General features: G+C 37.1%; 1 long non-coding RNA gene across 2 annotated transcripts in view; it reads right to left on the bottom strand.

Moving 5' to 3' along the window:
* Positions 1 to 18,387, bottom strand: part of LOC103006690 (uncharacterized) — a 334,380-nt gene that overhangs the window by 242,584 nt on the left and 73,409 nt on the right. For both annotated transcript variants that reach the window (XR_009009053.1, XR_451077.2), the window contains exon 3: positions 8,976 to 9,079. This is a non-coding gene — a long non-coding RNA (uncharacterized LOC103006690). The remainder of the gene's footprint in view (positions 1 to 8,975; positions 9,080 to 18,387) is intronic.

Here is an 18,387-nt window from a genome sequence, read left to right as displayed (position 1 = left end):
GATGGGTAAAAATAAGTCTTAACTTACCAAAACAAATCTGGGTGATCCAGGAAACCTGTTGCAATGGACTGAATGTTTACATCACCCCATAATTCATATGCTGAAATCCTAACCCACAAAGTGATGGTATTAGGTATTAGGCAGAGCCTTAATGGATGAAATTAGTATCCTTATAAAAGAAACCCCAGAGAGATCCTTCCCCTCTCTCCCATGTGAGGTTACATTAAAAAGGCAGCTGTCTAAAGAAGCAGGCTCTCACCAGACACCGAATCTGCCAAAGCCTTGATCTTGGACTTCCCAGCCACCAGAAAAGTAAGAAATAAATTTCTGTTGTTTATAAGTTACCCAGCCTGTGGTATTTTGTTATAGCAGCCAGAATGGACTAATACATCTGTCCTTCTGGAAATTTACTGAATTCTAAACTACCTCCACAGAGAAGGGTTTGGGGGGAGCATATGGAGAGTCAATCCTGTGTGACCTACTCGCTACTACTGGTATAAATAGCACTGTTCTTTATCCAGACCACTCCCTCTGAAAGATCATTCTTACCCTTTATTTTTGAGATCTGATATCTTCACCTTTGAGTAGATTATAAGTCCCCAGTTAACTCCAAAGTTTGAAGAACCTGAACCAAAGTTTCAAGTCTGTCCTTCTCATTTAGCAGCAGGTACACCAATAACAGCAGCTGAAAACATGGATTGTGAATGATCCCCAAAGATACACAGTAGGACTTTCACTTCTTAAGATCTAACTGAATTTGGATTTCTAGGTGTGCTTCCTGCCTTGATGGTTCATGATGAGTTATAACACAAGAGGGAAAAGAATTTCTATACCACTCTTCAGATTACATTAGATAATTTAGAGAAAGAGTGGATTAAGAAACCTATGCCAAAAATACAAAATAAGAATAATGAAAGTAGCAGGGAGAGAGCAAAAAGTGTGTGTGTGCTCAGACTCTTATAGGCTGTATTAAATGTGGCTTCAGCTTGCAGAGATGCCTGTGGGATAAGTAAATGTGCTGTCAGTCCCAATTACCTCGCTGGGCCTTGTTTTTGTTACTTCAGGCCCTCTGCTATCTGGCACTGGAGCCCTGCATCAGCCAAGCTCCTAGCCAGCCAAAGAAGACTGAGAGGCAGGCCTTGCACTTGAGCCTGGGAACTGTCACTCTGTGTCTCTTTAGACTTTTGACAAGATATGCCTTTCCAACGGGCTGTCAGTTTGATTCCTGACTTGCCAAAGTAGCTGTGTGCACAGAGGTGTTTAAAAAACCACAGAGAAGCACCTGATCTAGTCCAAAAAAGTGATGACAAAAAACAGCCATTGCTTTAGGAAAAAAAAAAAGAGAAAGAGAAGTATAGCAACAATTAATTAGCAAAATTAATTAACTCACTTTGTGACCAACACCTGTTATGCAAAAAAAGGGAAAAAAAGCAGCCACCGTTCAAACTCACAAATTAACACTGTAAATGATCCATGCAGAAATGAACTTGAAATTACTTCTACTGGTTGAGTTAATGTGTTGAAAAAGCACACTGAGTTGGTAGGTTCCTTTGGCTTCCATTACATTAAACAATATTGAGAAAAAAAAAAAGCTATGATTGGTACAACTCATCCTGTGAGCTGCAAAGCCAAGAATGTTTTGCTGCCCATGACACTTTTCCCAGGGTTAATATCCTTCTTACTTCAATTAGAGAGACATTTAAAAGATCAACTCATGGATTAGCACCTGAGCATATTATTTTTTACTGTTTTAATGTCAGGGACAGGGATCAAAGAATTTACTTCACTATAACTATAAAGTTTTTTTAAACTCTAGAAGGAAAGAGAAAAATTCCCCACAGGGCGGTGATGAATGTGTGGCTACAAATTCAACATAGTTTGATATCACCATTGCTTTATTTTGCTGCCCCACACACCAAAGGAGTTATTTCTCCAGTCTCCTCTTCCAAAATGGACATCAGGACTCCCGCTCTTCAGCCCTAACAAATTCTCCATCCTACAACATGGAGCAGTATGAAAATGCAGAGAGACACATGCCCTCTCCCATAAGAAATGAACAGTAATCTGTGCATTACGTCTGGGATGTTGGCTTCAAATTATCAGGAAAGGAAGAGTAAGGCTGGAGACTATGCAGACTCAAGAGTCTCCAGACGAAACTGGCTGACTGCCAGAATTATTGCACCCGGAAACCAACAACATGATTTGAGATTTGTAGTCTGTTTTGGCTTCTTGTAGTGGCTACCATTACAACTATTTGTATCCTTTCTATGTGACTTTGGGCTAATTAACCTTTCTCTGACTGTTTCCTCATCTATAAAATGAGGACAAGTAATAATACCTACATCAAAGGATTGTTGTAAAGATTAAATGGGTTAATTTTCACAAGGCAGTTATAACAGAGCCAGGTAAGCACTATGTGAATATTAGCTCTTATTCTTAATCTAACAACATGTAACTAGCTTAATCTTCTATTTCTTTAATTATTATTTACTTCCTGTTGTAAATGATGAAGAAATTCCTATCATTCTATTTCCTTGCAGCTGCCCTCTTTTCCCTTTGATCTTAGTTATTACATTCTTTACACCTTTAAATAAGACACTTTTATAGCACTAGGTAATATATTTACATCTATTAGTTGATTTATCAGCTTTAAACAATACACATTGACTTCTGATACAAAAGAAACTCAGAAAATATATATGGGATAATTTCAGACTCACTGGGCCCACTGTGAGGTGGACACTCCATTTATCACCCAATGTCCATATGGTCAACATTGAGAAGGGTACCACAGTGGCATTCTGGGTCCTTTGGAGAACAGTATTACCTCGGAGCTGATATACAATAATCTCTTAACGATTTGTGTATCTCTATTTATCATATGCATATTTATCCTGTTAAAGATGGGAGATTTTTTTGATGGAAGGCTGAGAGAGAAGATTCTCACAATTGATACTTATTCCAGGTATCTATGGCTGTGTAACAAACAACCCCTAAATTAAGAAGTTTAAAAGAACACATAATTATTATTGCTCACATTTCTATAATTGAATGGGCTCCAATGGGTAGTTCTTGCTTAGAGTCTCCCATGCTTTGTAGTCAGATAGAGCTAGGGCTGGAGTCATCTAAAAGCTTGACTGGGTTGGACATCCACGATGGCTTTTCATTCACAGGCCTAGCACCTTGGTACTCCTTGGTCTTCCTCTCTCTTTCTTTCTTAGTTTTCATAGCATGGTGGTCTTAGGATAGTCACATTTCTTACCCCTTCACTAGCTTCCAAGAAGCCAGAAAGAAGCTGCTAGGCCAGTTAAAAGGTACACCTAGAACTGGCACAAGGACACTTCTAGCATATTCTATTGGTTAAAGCATTCACAGAGCCCACCCAGGTTCAAGGGAACCAAGAAATAAACTCCGTTTCTTGATGGGGGAGTGTCCCCTCAATGGGAGAGGTCACACTGCAGAGGGTATGTGGATTGGGAGATCTGCCACCCTGAGATGTTTGTAGTATGAAGCCCCTCCTTCACTCTAAGGGCTCTGGGTTTGTGAACTTCCTCAGTAATGTGAATGGACAGCAGCTATGACTCTTTTGGAGGTTTAAGTCAAGCCTCTGTTCACCATATCTAAAGAGGTTTTTTAATCCTACAAAGAGGTTCTTAGAGGATTGCCATATCTAAGAATAAGAAAACAGACAATCCTTGGGCAAAATTAATTAAGAATAAAAGAAAAAAGACATATCAACGTTAGGAATAAAAAGGGAGGAAAAGGATGGTAAAGCTTTTTCAAATAAAAAAGGGGATGCTATGAAAAATTTCCTGCCAATAAATTGGAAAACTCAGACAAAATAGCAAATTAACTAGAAAACTATATCTTACCATGGTGAACGCAATAATAAATAGAAAAACTTAATAACTTTATAACCATTTAACAAATAGAATCAGTAATTAAAAATCTCCACTATTATCTACCCCCAAACCTTACCCTAACAGTTTTATAGGCAAGTTCTACCACAACTTCAAGGGACATATAATTTTAACACTACGCACACTGTTCCGAAGAAATTCTTTAAAAATAACAAAGTTCCAACTCATTTTATAAAGATAAAAACCTTGACATCAACAATGTATAAGATAAATTCATAAAAGGAAAATCATAGACAAATCTCATTTTTAATACAGATGTAAAAACCCTAAATGTAATGTTAGAAAACAGTATCAACAATGTCATGACAAGTAATATATCATGATTAAATACTGTTCTAGTAATATATAGATTATTAAAATTTAGAAATTGTACTAATATAATTTCCACTTTAAGAGATTAAAAGAGAAAAACCATATAATCCTCTCAAAAGGCACAGAGAAGCATTCAATAAAATCTAACCAATCTCTTAACAAGCTAAAAATAGAGGAAGCTTCCTCAACCTAAGGAGTACTTACTGCAAACCAGCAACAAACACACACTTAATAAGGCATTCTCTTTACAATTAGGAAACAGACAACTATTATCTCTGTCACCACCCCTCCTCCACATTGAACTAGGTGCCTTGGCCTAGTAAGAGAAGAAAGAAAAGAGAGACAGAGACAGAGAGGAAGGAAGGAAGGAAGGGAGGGAGGGAGGGGAGGGGAGGGAGGGAGGGAGGGAGGGAGGGAGGGAGGGAGAAGGAAAGAGATGAAAATATGTAAAACTGAAACAGAAGGAAAAAACTGTCACTATTCACAGAAAATATAACTGTCAGCATAGAAAAAAACACAGATAACTAGAATTAATAACAAAGTTTAGCAAAGCAATGAGATGGCTATAAGATCAATATATAAATTTTTCTATAATTATATAGAATCTAAAAACCTAGTAATTTAACTTCTATGTAACTTCTATGTCTATTTAACTTCTATGTAACTCCCCTAAAGAAACTCTCACAGATACGCATAAGGGATACATAAAGGATTTTCAAAGTTCTCTCAGTAGGGGAATCAACTGTGACATTGATATAATAGAATACTATACAGCAGTTACAATAAATGAATTAGAGTCATGTGTATCAACATGGATAAATCTAAAAACACAGTGTTGCATAAAAAAGCAAGTTAGAAAAGAGCAGGGGTATGACCTTGAGCAAGTTAATTAACCTCTCTGTAACTCAGTTCCCTTGTTTATAAAATGAGGATGATAATAATAGCACCCACCTTCTACAGTTAGTTCGTGTACTATGCCTCAGGACAGTGCCTGAAAGGCAGTAAGTACTTAGTAAGTGTTCACCATGATGCTGCTGCTGCTGCTAAGACATATACTTTTTAAATGTAAAAACAATTTTATATATTGTTTATGGATGATAATAGCAAAATTACAAAACGGAAATGTCACAATAATAAGTCTGGAAAAAGGAGGGAGGAGAAAGAAGTGGAGTATCTGTATCTATATCTATAATATATGTATTTATCAGTAAGAGATTCTGAAGTAAATATAGCAAAAAGGTAACATATTTAAATCTAGGTGGTAGATGTGTGTGTGGCTTTGTTATATCATTTTCTATATTTGTGTATGTTTGAAATATTTCATAAAAAATTTCAAAGAAAAGGATTGAAATGAGATGATTCAAGATGTTAATAGCAACACATTTGGGTTTAGGAATGTGAATGTTCTTTGTTTTCTTGAATAGAGTTTTCTGGATTTTCCAAATTTTCTACAATGAGAATGTATTTCTTTTATAATTAGACAAAAATAATTTTTTAAAGCAAAGATAAAATCCTTTTAATATTGAAGTCACCAGAGGTTTGCTTCATCTAAATTAATCTTCATTTAGATTCCTCTAATCCAAACCAAATCTCTATATATTAAAAATTGCATAACTTTAATTGTAGAGCATTTGATTTATTATACCAAAATTTATACTTACAAAATATAAATAAGCATCCTTTTCTAATTCACAAATAATTTATGAATTTTTCACCATCTTTATTGTAATAAAATGTCATTCCCTATAAATTTCACATTCCTGATACAGTGGGGGAAAGGGTAGCAAGGATCTCTGGATATATTCCTTAGAAAACCCACAAAATGACACCATCACAGCTCTTCTCTAACCTCCCCTATTTGATGTTTCATATCTAAAAGTACATCTAATCTGAAAACAGAACTGATCTTCAGAGACCTTGTAATTTATCTTTTACCATGATTACAATTTCTAATCTAACCAGCAGCAGTTCAAACTGAACTCTGATCCAAATGATCAATAGCTGTGCGTGACCCATTAGATGTGCGAATATTAAATCGTTTTTGGATAAGGGCTGTCCAAATGAAAAGCATATAATTACCATCTATTAACATATACTGAAGCAAATAACACAAAAATGCAAAATGTGCCACATACAATCAGATTTCCGGTGACTATGATGCTAAGGTTAGATCTTATATTTTACATATGGATTTGTACCAAATTATGATTTATGTCTTTAAGTGTTTATTATTAAAAATGCTGGCCTTAAGCCACAAAATGGATAAATCTGTGAATAAAACACATTTAATTTCTGATTCCATTTTTGTGTGTGTGTCTCTGCTTTCTTAATATAAAATTTCCCTACTTGTAGGAAGTAGCCATGGATAATTAAATCAGTTTGATAAGAAAATAATTCCAAATATCTAGCTTACTTTTCATGTTTTCCCTTGCAAACAAAAAGCCTATATAGTTACAGAAGCATAAAATTGTATAAAGAATAGAACTTATAGAAAAATGAGTCTGATCTCCTACCTTGAGTATCTGACAGAACAGCAATAAAGTTCTCTAAACATCCCATGGTAGCTCCTTCCAATATTTAACAATGCAGTCTTTGGAAACTTTTCTTTGTGAAAACCTAAATCCCTGGTGTTCTAAGGTAAACCTAGACAAGTAACATTTTATGGCATATTTCCCAGTCTCCCTTGCAGTTAGCTGAAGGTTTTGTGACTGTATCCAGGACAGTAGGATATAAGAAAGATGATGTAATCTACTTCCAGATCTGTCCTTCAAAACATCTCATGTGAAGATGGATGTTAGCTGAACCTATTGTGGTCATCATTTCACAATATATGTAAATCAAATCATCATGCTGTATGCCTTAAACTTATATAGTGATGTATGTCAATTATTTTTCAATAACACTGGAAAAAAAATCTCAGGCATCTCCTCATTGCCGTGGTAAGGCTACATGTTCCAAATGCCACAGCTGTAAGAGGCAGGAGTATCACCCAGGGCCAAAAATAAACTCATAGTGAGCCTCTGAGGTTTCTGGGTTTGCTTAAGACTACACCATAGGCTAGCCTATTCAGGTTCAGACACTTACAGAAGGTCTTTTCAGATTTGAGCATAAGGAGACAAAACCTCCAGCATTCATTCCCATTTCCAACCCCTCCCACTACCATCCCTGGCCTTCTTCTCATTCAACAGAGCTGTAATTCAGGATTGGCATCCTGTCCTCGTGGTCCCTATATTTTTCTTTCTCCCCCCAGCCACTAGTCCTTCCTCCTTTGTTTCTTTGTTTTCTCCGAATCCTAAATTTTACCTCTGAAACCTCATTCTCTCTCTTGGGCCAGAAGTGGGTTGGGCAAGCTGTTCTTAGTTGTCTGTGCATCTCAAGGTATGGAGGGGATAATTCCCTCTTCCTCTTCCTCTTCCCACCAGACCCTGGAGATACGATACGGAAGCCTTCTTGTGAGAAACACTGCAACAGTCTTTAACCCGGGCAGGACCTGAAGGTCAGACAAGTTAGGTCTTCTGCTTCAACAGATTTCAGCCTTGTTGGAAAGAGGAATATGAAGCCCCCTTTTCTGGTCTTCTTGGGGCAGGGCTAAGGCTTTACATCACTGCCTTTACTTCTCCTACAACTGCTTCACTGGTGAAGGTATTTCCAAGAAAGCCTATTCAAAATACACAGAAATCTAAATAACATCCACCTTCCAGTTCCTGTTTTAGTGCTTTAACTTCCTGAGTGATTGATGAGATTTCCCCATTGTCTTTGCATTAGGTTTCCTTTTAATCTTTTTACATAGGAACCATTTCAACAGACCTGCCATGTAGAACTAGTCTTTCAGGCAAGATAAAGATTAGCTTGACCTTTCTTACAGCAATTAATCAATACTGTTTCACCACAGATTTACCTTTTGACCTTGGTGTTTCCTCAGTGCAATATCAAAGCATGATTTGTGAGCTTGCTCCATTTTATATATGGTTAAGAACAACCCTCTGTCTGTGTGCTTTGATAAAGTGTCAGAGCATAATGCAGCACAAGAGGAAAAGGGGGCTTTTATTGTCTTCATCAAGAATGGCTTTGTAAATCTAAAATGGGAGCAGCAATACCAGCAAAGCCGGCTGATTGAAATTAACTACTGGCCTCTGTTGGCAGATTCATGCTGCTGGAAAGCCCATTGTCAGGGAATGCTCTCAAGGGTGGAATCATTTGATCTGAATTTCAGATAAGAATATGTGTCTGTCGCTGGTATCAATACCCTCCCCCCATCACTGAAGCTTATCCCCAAGAGAAACAAGAAGGGTTTGCTCCACTATGTCCTGAACCTACAATTGCCACTATCCTTTCTGCTTTAACCTGTTTCATAGGTGAAGAATTTAGAGAAGGCAAAGACCGTGAAGTATCTCAGAATACGATCAAGTCCTTTCACTGAATCCACTTCATGGCAGAGAACACTACCGTTGTGTCCTCTGTGAGGTCTCTGTAGACAGAAAGATTTCCCCACCAGACCACAACAGTGTGCTTAAGTGCCTGTCTCATAAAAGAATTGTAGAATCTCTTTTTGCACATCATCCATCCCTTTTGTTTTACACAGAAGAAACTGAGCCCCAGAAAATGACATGTTTTAACCCAGATTCCCCAGATATTTAGTGGTAGACTCAGACCTTAGAAACCAGCACAGTTTCTTCCCCAAATGTCAAGCTGTCACACTAGTTCTTAAAGCATTTAAATGTGTGATGATATTTGCAAACTTACCACTTCCTCAGAAGCCAATAATAAAACTTCGTGTGGAGGCTGCACTTTTCCTTGGGGCTTGCTCGGCAGTGCTCGGTTTTCACCTGGCCATCTAGACGTACCATCTTAAATCAGAAGAAAATTCATATTACAGTCCTGCCATTTACCAGCTCTGTGATCTTTGGCAAGGTATTTAACCTCTCTGTGTCTTACTGATCTCTTGGACAAATAAAATACCTCACAGGGCTGTCTGGAGCGTTGAAAGAATTAATACCTATTAAGCACTAAAAACAGTATCTAGCACATAATAAGCACCATATAAGTGTTAGCTCATATTATTCCTTCCATTCCTTTCTCAGATTATTCAGTGAATCTGGGGTATCACTCCACAGTTTTGTGATGTTTTGTTCCTTCATAAACTCTAAGTGTTTTATAATTCTTGATTCCTTCACAGTGAATATGCTGTAGAGTTCCTCTAGCTCATTTTGAACACAAACAGGGAGCATTTGGAAAAGGTGCCTTTTTATATACATTGGAGAAAAAACAAAACAAAACACCAACATCTATCATTGCACTCACATTTTGATTCTTTTTGAGTAATTCACAGACTTAAGCTATCTCATTCCCAGGAAATGGAACCAAAGGTGGCTGACTGAAATTTCACTGTGCTTTCAACCTTTGAAGTATGAGAAGCACCATGGAATGGCAAGATCAAGTACCCTGTGGTCAGTGCACAAAGTAAACTTTATTATGGATTTTATGATGTTCCCAATGGAGATGCAATCATTAAGTTTCCTTTTAATAACAGAGCAGTACTTTTCTCTTGAACCTGGTTTGACCAATCATTAAATGTGCCTGGTTTAGTCAAGGAATGCGCTCGGATAATATGAGATCCCAGGCTATAATCAAACAAAGAGTTGACTATCTTTGTTTCCTTAGATTTAGCTAAATGAAACTTCCTATTCTAAGGAAGTCTATTTAAACGATATGTGCCTCTTAATAAATAAAGTGCTGCTGATTCAAATATAAATTAATTTTTGGTATGAAATTTGAAATTACATGATGGTTTAAATAATACGGAGGAAGGGTAAAATTAAGTGGAAAAATCATGTTTAGCAAAACATAGCTTAGACTTGCTCAGTTTCCAAATTGAGGTTAATTGTTTAAGGACCCTAAAGACATTATCTTCTTAGTGGTACCTGGCCATTATTTTTCGGCACCTAGTGAGATGTGTGTGAGTGTGTGTGTGTGTGTGTCTGTGTGTAAATGGTGTAACCCAACTGCACAGCATAAATAATCATTTAGCAAACTGATGCAGAGTATATGGAAAGACAATACTACTCCAGTGTTTTCTTTGTGGGGCAATATAAGAATTTTGTTTAAAACAAAGCAGTAGCTATGTATTGTTTAGTAAGTTTTTTTTTTCTTTTTTTGAATGGGGACACACATTCATGAAGGGTCAGACTATCAATTCTTTTCAATATTCCCCAAAACAAACCTATCAAGCATATTTTGCATGGTTTTCCCTTTTTCCCACTGAGGCCTGAGGAGACATCGGCATTATACCCCTGGCCACTCTGGCACTGACCACAGAGGGACAAAGACTGAAGGAGACTGAAGTCCCACCTGGTCACAAAAGTCAGGTGATGTCAAGGCTTAGCTTCCATAACCTTCTCCTTTCCTCTCATTTGAGATTCTTCCTAGGGGAGGGTTCGTCATTCTCAGGAGGAGATTACTTTAGCAAATGAGCTCTGAGAACAATGAGTTTGAGGTTTAAAATAAAATTCAAGGATGTTCTTAATAAGGTTGTATACTGTTAATCCATGGTTTTCTGCCAAGTAGTGTCTCAAATGCCTCTTTAGGGATTTATTCTACTTTAGAAGGATGTCAGATATAAATATTTAAGTATATAGAGATTTTGTCTTTGACCTAATGAATTTACATTTTGTTTAGATAGTAGTCTTAGAAATGTGATTATTATAGAATGGATAGACACTGGAATGCAAAGAAAAGCAATAAAGTCACATTATTTTTTTGCCTAATGGAGTTCTCAAAGATTAAAAGGCCTGATAACCATTAGTGTGGGTGTGTAAAATGGGCATTCTCATACATTGCTAGGAGGAGTATAATTTGATCCTTTCTTTAAGGGAAGGAATTTGGCAATATACATTAAGAGCCAGAGAAGGGTATAAACACCAACCCATATGTCCCACTTCTAGGGAATTATCCTAAGGATATAATTGGTCAATGGCACAAAAATGTATATGCAAGAGTCTACAGCTTATAAAAGTAGAAAACCGGAAAAAAAAATAAGTATCCAATAACAAGGATTATTTAAACAGGTACCTTTATACGATGGAATGCTATGTAGCTGATAGACATGATTACATAGACGTACATTTACCAATTTGGAAAGATAGTTTTGAATGATCATGAAGTAAAAACAGCCCATTATAAACCAAACTCTAATATGATACTGCTATAAGAGGGAAAAATAGTATATGGATAGGTATCAATTGAAGACACGCACTAAAATGTTACCTATGATTGTCTTTGGATATTGAGTATTTATTTTTTATTTATATTTCCTAATGTCTCTACAATTAATATGCATTACTTGAGTATAAAAAATAAAGAATGGGATATATTTTTGAAGGGAATTAATGGTGCTTGGAGATATAATGATGTCATCATATTTATTTCAACTTAATGGAATGAAAATATTGTTTCATTCCATATGATTTGCGTGTTATCATGAGGAACATTTTTAAAAAAGACTCTACTTGCAGAAATCAGAACTACAGAGAGAAGGAAAGGGAATGGAGAGGAGAGGAGAGAGAGAGGGGGAGGGAATGACTGAATTTAATGCAATGGTGTTTTTGCAGGCTTGAAACTGTCAGATCTAAGTTGAACTCCTGGCTATTACCCTTAGGTTTGTTTAAACTTGTAAAAACCACTTTAGTCCCTTAAGTTTCAAGATTTTTATCTGTAAATTCAGAGTCATAATAATATTCACTGGACTGTTATGAGGATTAAGTAAGAAGTATAAATCAAAGTGTTTTGCTCAAAAAGGGTATGTGATAAATACCTAGAGTGAGTGGGTAATATATACTGGACACAGAGTTACGTACTTTATGTACATTATTACGTTTGTAATAATATGTCACAACAACCCTATCACACAGGCATTTTATCTCCATTTTGCAGATGAGGAAATAGAGTTGTAGGGAATTTAGGAAACTTGCCCAAAGCCAGAGAGCTGGAAAGAGAGATGGGGATTGGCATGAAACTGCCCAAAATGGAAGCTCCATATTAGATAGTAACAAACCAGGTCCTCAGTCCCTCCATCCCTCCCCCTCTCCCTCCCCTACTCCCGCACGTCCTCTCTCCAAAAAAGAGAAAAGCAGATCACTTAAACTCAAATTGTATCCTTAAAAATGCTGAGTTGTTCAAATTCTTCGTAAAACTCATTTCATTCTACAAGCTAGTCTTGAAAACATTCAAGCCCAGAGGAAAGATAGCTGAAAGATAATACATGCTGTTTCTTATATATTCTGTATAAACTTCCTTTTCTGAAGTTAATTTTTTATGTTTTATTTTTCATTGCAAATTTAATCTGATCCTGATACCCAAATACCTACTGTATTTCCCTACAAATATTCTCTAATACAGTCCAAAAGGATAACCTTCTGGTTTTTCTTGTGTTGTTTTCTTTTTCAACTCAGCCTGTGCTTTTTTACAGTGGAATACTTTTTTTATCTCCAATCTGTTCAAAAATAATGATACTTCTAGAATATAGAAATCTTAACTCCAAAATAACATGAATTAAAAGATTTGATTCAGATCCAAATATTCTGTATGTAGTCTATCAATTTTTTATTTTCATTATAAACTGTATGTAAATAAGTATATGCATAATCATGATTCAGAGCTTCAAAAGGGTTGTTATGTATCAGACAAATGGCCAAGCACAATCACAGCTAGCATGTACCATGAAATACGGCTGTGACATTACTGTGGTAGTACATTAGGATCAAAGCCATTGCATAAGACCTATAAGAATTCATCAGTCAACATGATGCTATCAAACAGTTCCCAGACCACAAGCCCCGCCATCACATGAACCACGGCAATATGCATTATCATAAAAAGGAGCAATTAAAATCCTTTTAGGACATTCTGTATTAGGTTGCTTCTGATAGCTAGGCTTCTGGAGAAATATGTTCTATTCTTCTGCTACTTTACTCACGTTCTTTATGTTATCTATAAACCCCATCCTAAAGTCCCTTACAATTTCCGCATATTGAAATTATACTCATCATCTTTGCACATGGCATTTCTTTCATGGAACCTGTCCTGTTGCCTTGTGAACGAGATTTCTTCCTCCTCTGCACCCATGTTGCAACTTATCTCTTATGTCACTTGCACTGTACTTGCCCTATAGGACTACAATCCCTTAGAGGGAAATTTGGGGACTTCTGAAAAGTAATACCACAGCATGGACCATATATGACACAGCACATCCAGCAAGCAGTGAGGTGCTCAGTGGGTCACAAATGACCTTGTTAATAATGCAATCATTTTCATTGTACCCTTAGAAGAAGAAAGAAATCTGTACACAAATAAAGGGAAAAGCCTTCTTTACCCTCAAAGCCAGAATCTCCTGCGTGAGGAGAAAAGGCTTCTTCAATATGCTCAGAGGCCTGGTATCCAGAGTCAATCATTTCTTCCACACTAATCACTTGAGAAGAGATTATACGAGTTGAGCACAAGGGGGCCATGAATACCCTCAGATCATACGACTTCATACAACAAAATAAGCATGAGGCAAAGAGCTCTGTAAGTACCTAGATTAAGTCTCCCAACAATTGGCAAATTACTAATAACAGGCCTTTTGTTCCTTTTGCAAGCGGTCAAAATAATGAATAATAGAGTGTTATGCCAAGTCAACTAATAGCCAGTTCACGGGAGATCATTTAAAACAGGAGAAAATGATGCTTGAAAAGGTCCCTGATGAGATTTTGCTTTTTCCTAAGAGACTCTAGATAGCATTCTGCAGCAGCATTTTAAAAACCACTTTCCAAAATTGGGCACCCACATTATCATGCATTATATTTGCACTCTCCACTTAGGTTGCTTTGAAATAGAATGACACCCAGTTGTGTTTTTTACATTAAATGCACCTTCTCTCACATCTGATCTTTCCCTTTGTGATTGTCATTTTATTTCACAGCAACCACATTTCTTTGTCTGTATTTCACTGACTGTGTAGTTTTCAAATTATGCAGAGACGGCCATTTTGGCTGTTGTGGACGGAGAGAAACTGCAAGTTTGCCTGCCAGGTCCAGCTTCACTCAGCTAGCACCAAAGTAAGTAAATCAGCACAGGGGCTTTTGAGTTGGGTCATTTCCATCCCGGGCAAAAGAGACACACTGGAGAGTAAAGCCTGCTGTTCTTTTTATTTATATTCTGGCCATTGTTGTTTTTTTTTAATTGAGTGAGGTTATATTGCAGACAAAATGTTAATTTTGCCAGACCTAAAAGGAGTGAGGTCATTCTATGAGCCCTTGGGTATAATGTCACCTCTAGACAGAAAATGGTAGCGCCTAAGGGTCAACTTCAGAGGCCTAGAACTAGACAGGAATTGGTATATAAATACTGCACTCTGAGGAAACATATTTATGACTAACGCATCCAATTCATAGTAAAATTGTGGGGCTATCTTGAGGTTTCAAACTCCTCAGTAACCAGCTTCACCCCGGGCCACAAAATATCCTAGGCCTATTTCATTGGCTTATGTGGAGCAAGAATTCATAGGAATGAGGGAAAAATATATATTAAAGTCCTGTGTATATTTTAATCCATTCAAATATGTTATATTAATATATTAAATATAAATATCAAATGTATTACTATAATGCTACAGTACTTTATATTCATAAATATGATAATGTCAATAAATTTACAAACAAATATGGATGCAAATGGTTGGGATTGTGTTGATATGCAAATAATCAGAACTTACTTTATCATTTTTACCATAACTCATTCAAGAATGTGAACTACATTGGCATTCCTCACCTACTTATGTCACCTAGTAACAAAAATCCAACAACATTTAAAAAAAACCTCAAAGTAAGCAAACTGAGGTTATTAATATATGTGGCAATTCATCTACGAGCTTTAGCAGGCTCTGAGGGAGTTGCTATGTTCTATAACATAGTACAGCAGTTCACGCATAAGTAATCAAGAAAAGTTTAAATTATCCACTTTATTTAAACACATATAAGATGTCAAAAAAGTGTGTAATACAACTTATGACCATTTCTATGAAATTATTAAAGCAAAACACAGCAAGGGACCAGTTTCACCTGGAAAATCCATTAATGCAGAAAACCTCATCCTTCAATGGTGTGTCATCATACTTACGTTGTCTTACATATTTAAGATGTCAGGGGAATTCTGAAATGCTAAGGGAAATAATTAGCCTAAGACATTCTTAAAGAGAAATGGGGTTTCAGGTTCTCAAATTAGGAAAGTGAAATCCTAAGAGTCCCCTTCAGGTGGATGTGAAGAGGGCATCTGAGTGTCATTCACAGGCCTCTGAACTGCTACAGTCACCCCATCTTCCCTTTGGGAGACAGGCACCTGGGAGAGCACTGAAGCATGAGCCCTCCGTTCTTGGTCAGGAGTTGGGGATGGTTATCCCCCTTGTAACCAAAACAGTGCTCCCCATCAGTGCCACCCAGAGCTCCAGTCATCCATCATCACTGCAGTGGCGCTCCGGACCAGAGAAATCAGCAGGAAGAAAACCAGAGCCCTGAGAGCACGTCCTGCTTTCTCCACTAGTTATTGCGGGAAAGAGGCAATTCCAGAGTTAATTTAATTAATCCAGGTATTAGAAAATGGATCTCACGCTATTCCCAAGTGGGAAGGAGAAAAAGAGAGAAACAATGATCTATTAAGTGTATACTGTACCATAATGACATTTATAATAATGGTTTTGACTGTTCCCAGGGACTTTACATCGTTCTTTAAACTCATCCTCTAACTTAATCTTTAAAATAACCTTCCAAGGTAGGTATTATTGTGTCTACTTGACATAGAAGAAAACTCAAACTCAAAGAGGTCAAACATTTTTGCCAAGGAACACAAAGCTAGTAAACTGAAAAATTAGGATTCAAACCAGCTCCATCTGACTACAAAAGTCAGTAATGGTGAGATTACTCAGTCAGTGGAGACGTGGAGATGTGGATCTCTGGTTTCCGGATCTCTGTGTTGCTCTCTTTCTTTAACACTTCAGTACCAGCACGCTAGCTCCAGTTTCTACATAGCAGGCCTAGTCGTCCGAGAATACCAGAATGGGAAGAACTCCTGAAGAGAAACAAGGGCTCTTAGGCTTCGAGGGAGTCACAGTCCCCGTGGAGAATCTGAGGAGTATTACGGTCTCTCGCTCCAGAAAGACATGTGCACCTCAATTCTTGTTATTCACTGGAGTTATGCTCTATACAGTCACCAGGAACACTGAATTAGCGAATACTAAACCATCACTAGGGGAAACGCAGGGTTAGGTTCCTGTGAGCGTCTGGACACAACATTTTCATCAACCAATCAATACATAACTTTGTTTTATGTGTGTTTCTGTTTAAAGACACCTTATTTAATATATACTGTTGATTCATTAACATTGAACTCACAGTCAGAGCACCATAACTCATGCCAGAATGAAGCTGATCTGGCACATATATTTTCTCCATAAGGCACAGCACAGCCTTCTTGCTCTTAGAAACACGAGACAACACTTTAGCAGTATGCTTGGGGGTCATTTCAAACAGGAAAATCACCCATCGAAAGCACAAAAATATGAAAAACATGGCACCAAACAGACTATGAAAAAGACACGTTTACAGTCTGAGCACTGAAACAGGAAGGTAAGGGTTGCCTTGGTGGACCTCAGCTGGGAGTGTATGTTGGGCAACTTCAAATTTTTGCTGCTCTGTGCATGTCTGCTAACGACTGCAGAAGTGCTATGAGTACTGATTTGGAGGTTACAAAAAATTTTATTAAGTAGGCAAATTTTCATATACAGAATCCATGAATAATGAGGACTGACTGTGTGCATGTAGGATTTCATATAATTCCACAGGATATATGGACTGCACCAAGTACACCCATCATCTTTTTATAAATGCCTGATCTAGAACAACTCACTGTACACATCGGTCCCTGAATATGGGGAGAACACTTTAGCATGAAAACAAGGTATAGTTTTAGATAATAAAGAAAATGTCAACAAGATTCCATGAATACACATTAGTAAAATTGATTTGAAAAAATAAAATGAGCAAATAAATTAAAGTTTATTCATATGAAAGTTCAGGGAATGTATGATGTTTGCTTGTTACTGTATTAACTTTAAAATCACAAGCATTATCTTCTGTTAAAATCTGCTCAATGCTTTAAAGAGATACTTTTGTACTCTAAGAAAATGTCCACAAATAATCCCCAGGTGTAACATTCTTACTTAGAAAAACTGAACTAGGTTGTGATTAACAGTTGATTTTGGTGAGATGAGCAAGCAGAAACAACTAAATGTCTCTAATCTTGGTCTCCCAAACAATGCATTATTATACCAGTCAGCAGCACTCTCAATCCAAAGAAGCCACTGTAAGTTCCAGAAACCTGACCATGAGCACATACTGACAAAGGATCATGGAGAATGCAAAGACGAAAGCACTAACCCCAGGGGTCTCCAATCTCCTCAGATATAGTAATAGAGTAAGAGAGAGTGCTAACATAGGTAAAACAATTAATTTGTCTTGGAACATATTTCTCTTTTTCTGCCCCATTCCTCTTCTCTCCAGTGAAATGTTCAAATGTACACACACACACACACACACACACACACACACACTCACACACTCATGCACACTACTCATACAGCACTGGGAAGCTCTCTGTCACCAATTTTACCTTCTGAAATCCTACGCATCCTTGAGTCCTAGCTTCCTCAGTAAACCTCTTCTATCCCTTAGCAATGCATGATTTCTCCCTACTCTGACCATTTCAGTCTCCACCTTATTGACCTTATTTTGTAAATATTTTTGTGCTTACCTTAAACAAACCAAATACAGAATGGCAAGAACAAGGAGAGCGGGCAAATGCCTCATGAATCCTGATATATCCGAGAGGCTATAGCATAATGGTTGGCATAATGCCAACCATGGACAAAGTAATAAATAAATATCTTTTGGATGAATGAAGGGACGAATAAACAAGAATGAGTCGACTCATAACTACCACAGTATGGTTATTCAGAAGGCATAAACATGGCCAATTATAAAGACCAAAAGTTCCAGTCTGGTATAATTTGGCTGCATTTACAGCATCCTAGACTTATGTTTATAATCAAATTTCAATTGATGTGAACCTG

Source organism: Balaenoptera acutorostrata, chromosome 8 (genome assembly GCF_949987535.1).
Source record: "Balaenoptera acutorostrata chromosome 8, mBalAcu1.1, whole genome shotgun sequence".
Lineage (NCBI taxonomy): Eukaryota > Metazoa > Chordata > Mammalia > Artiodactyla > Balaenopteridae > Balaenoptera > Balaenoptera acutorostrata.
This window is presented reverse-complemented; position numbering and strand designations above follow the sequence as displayed.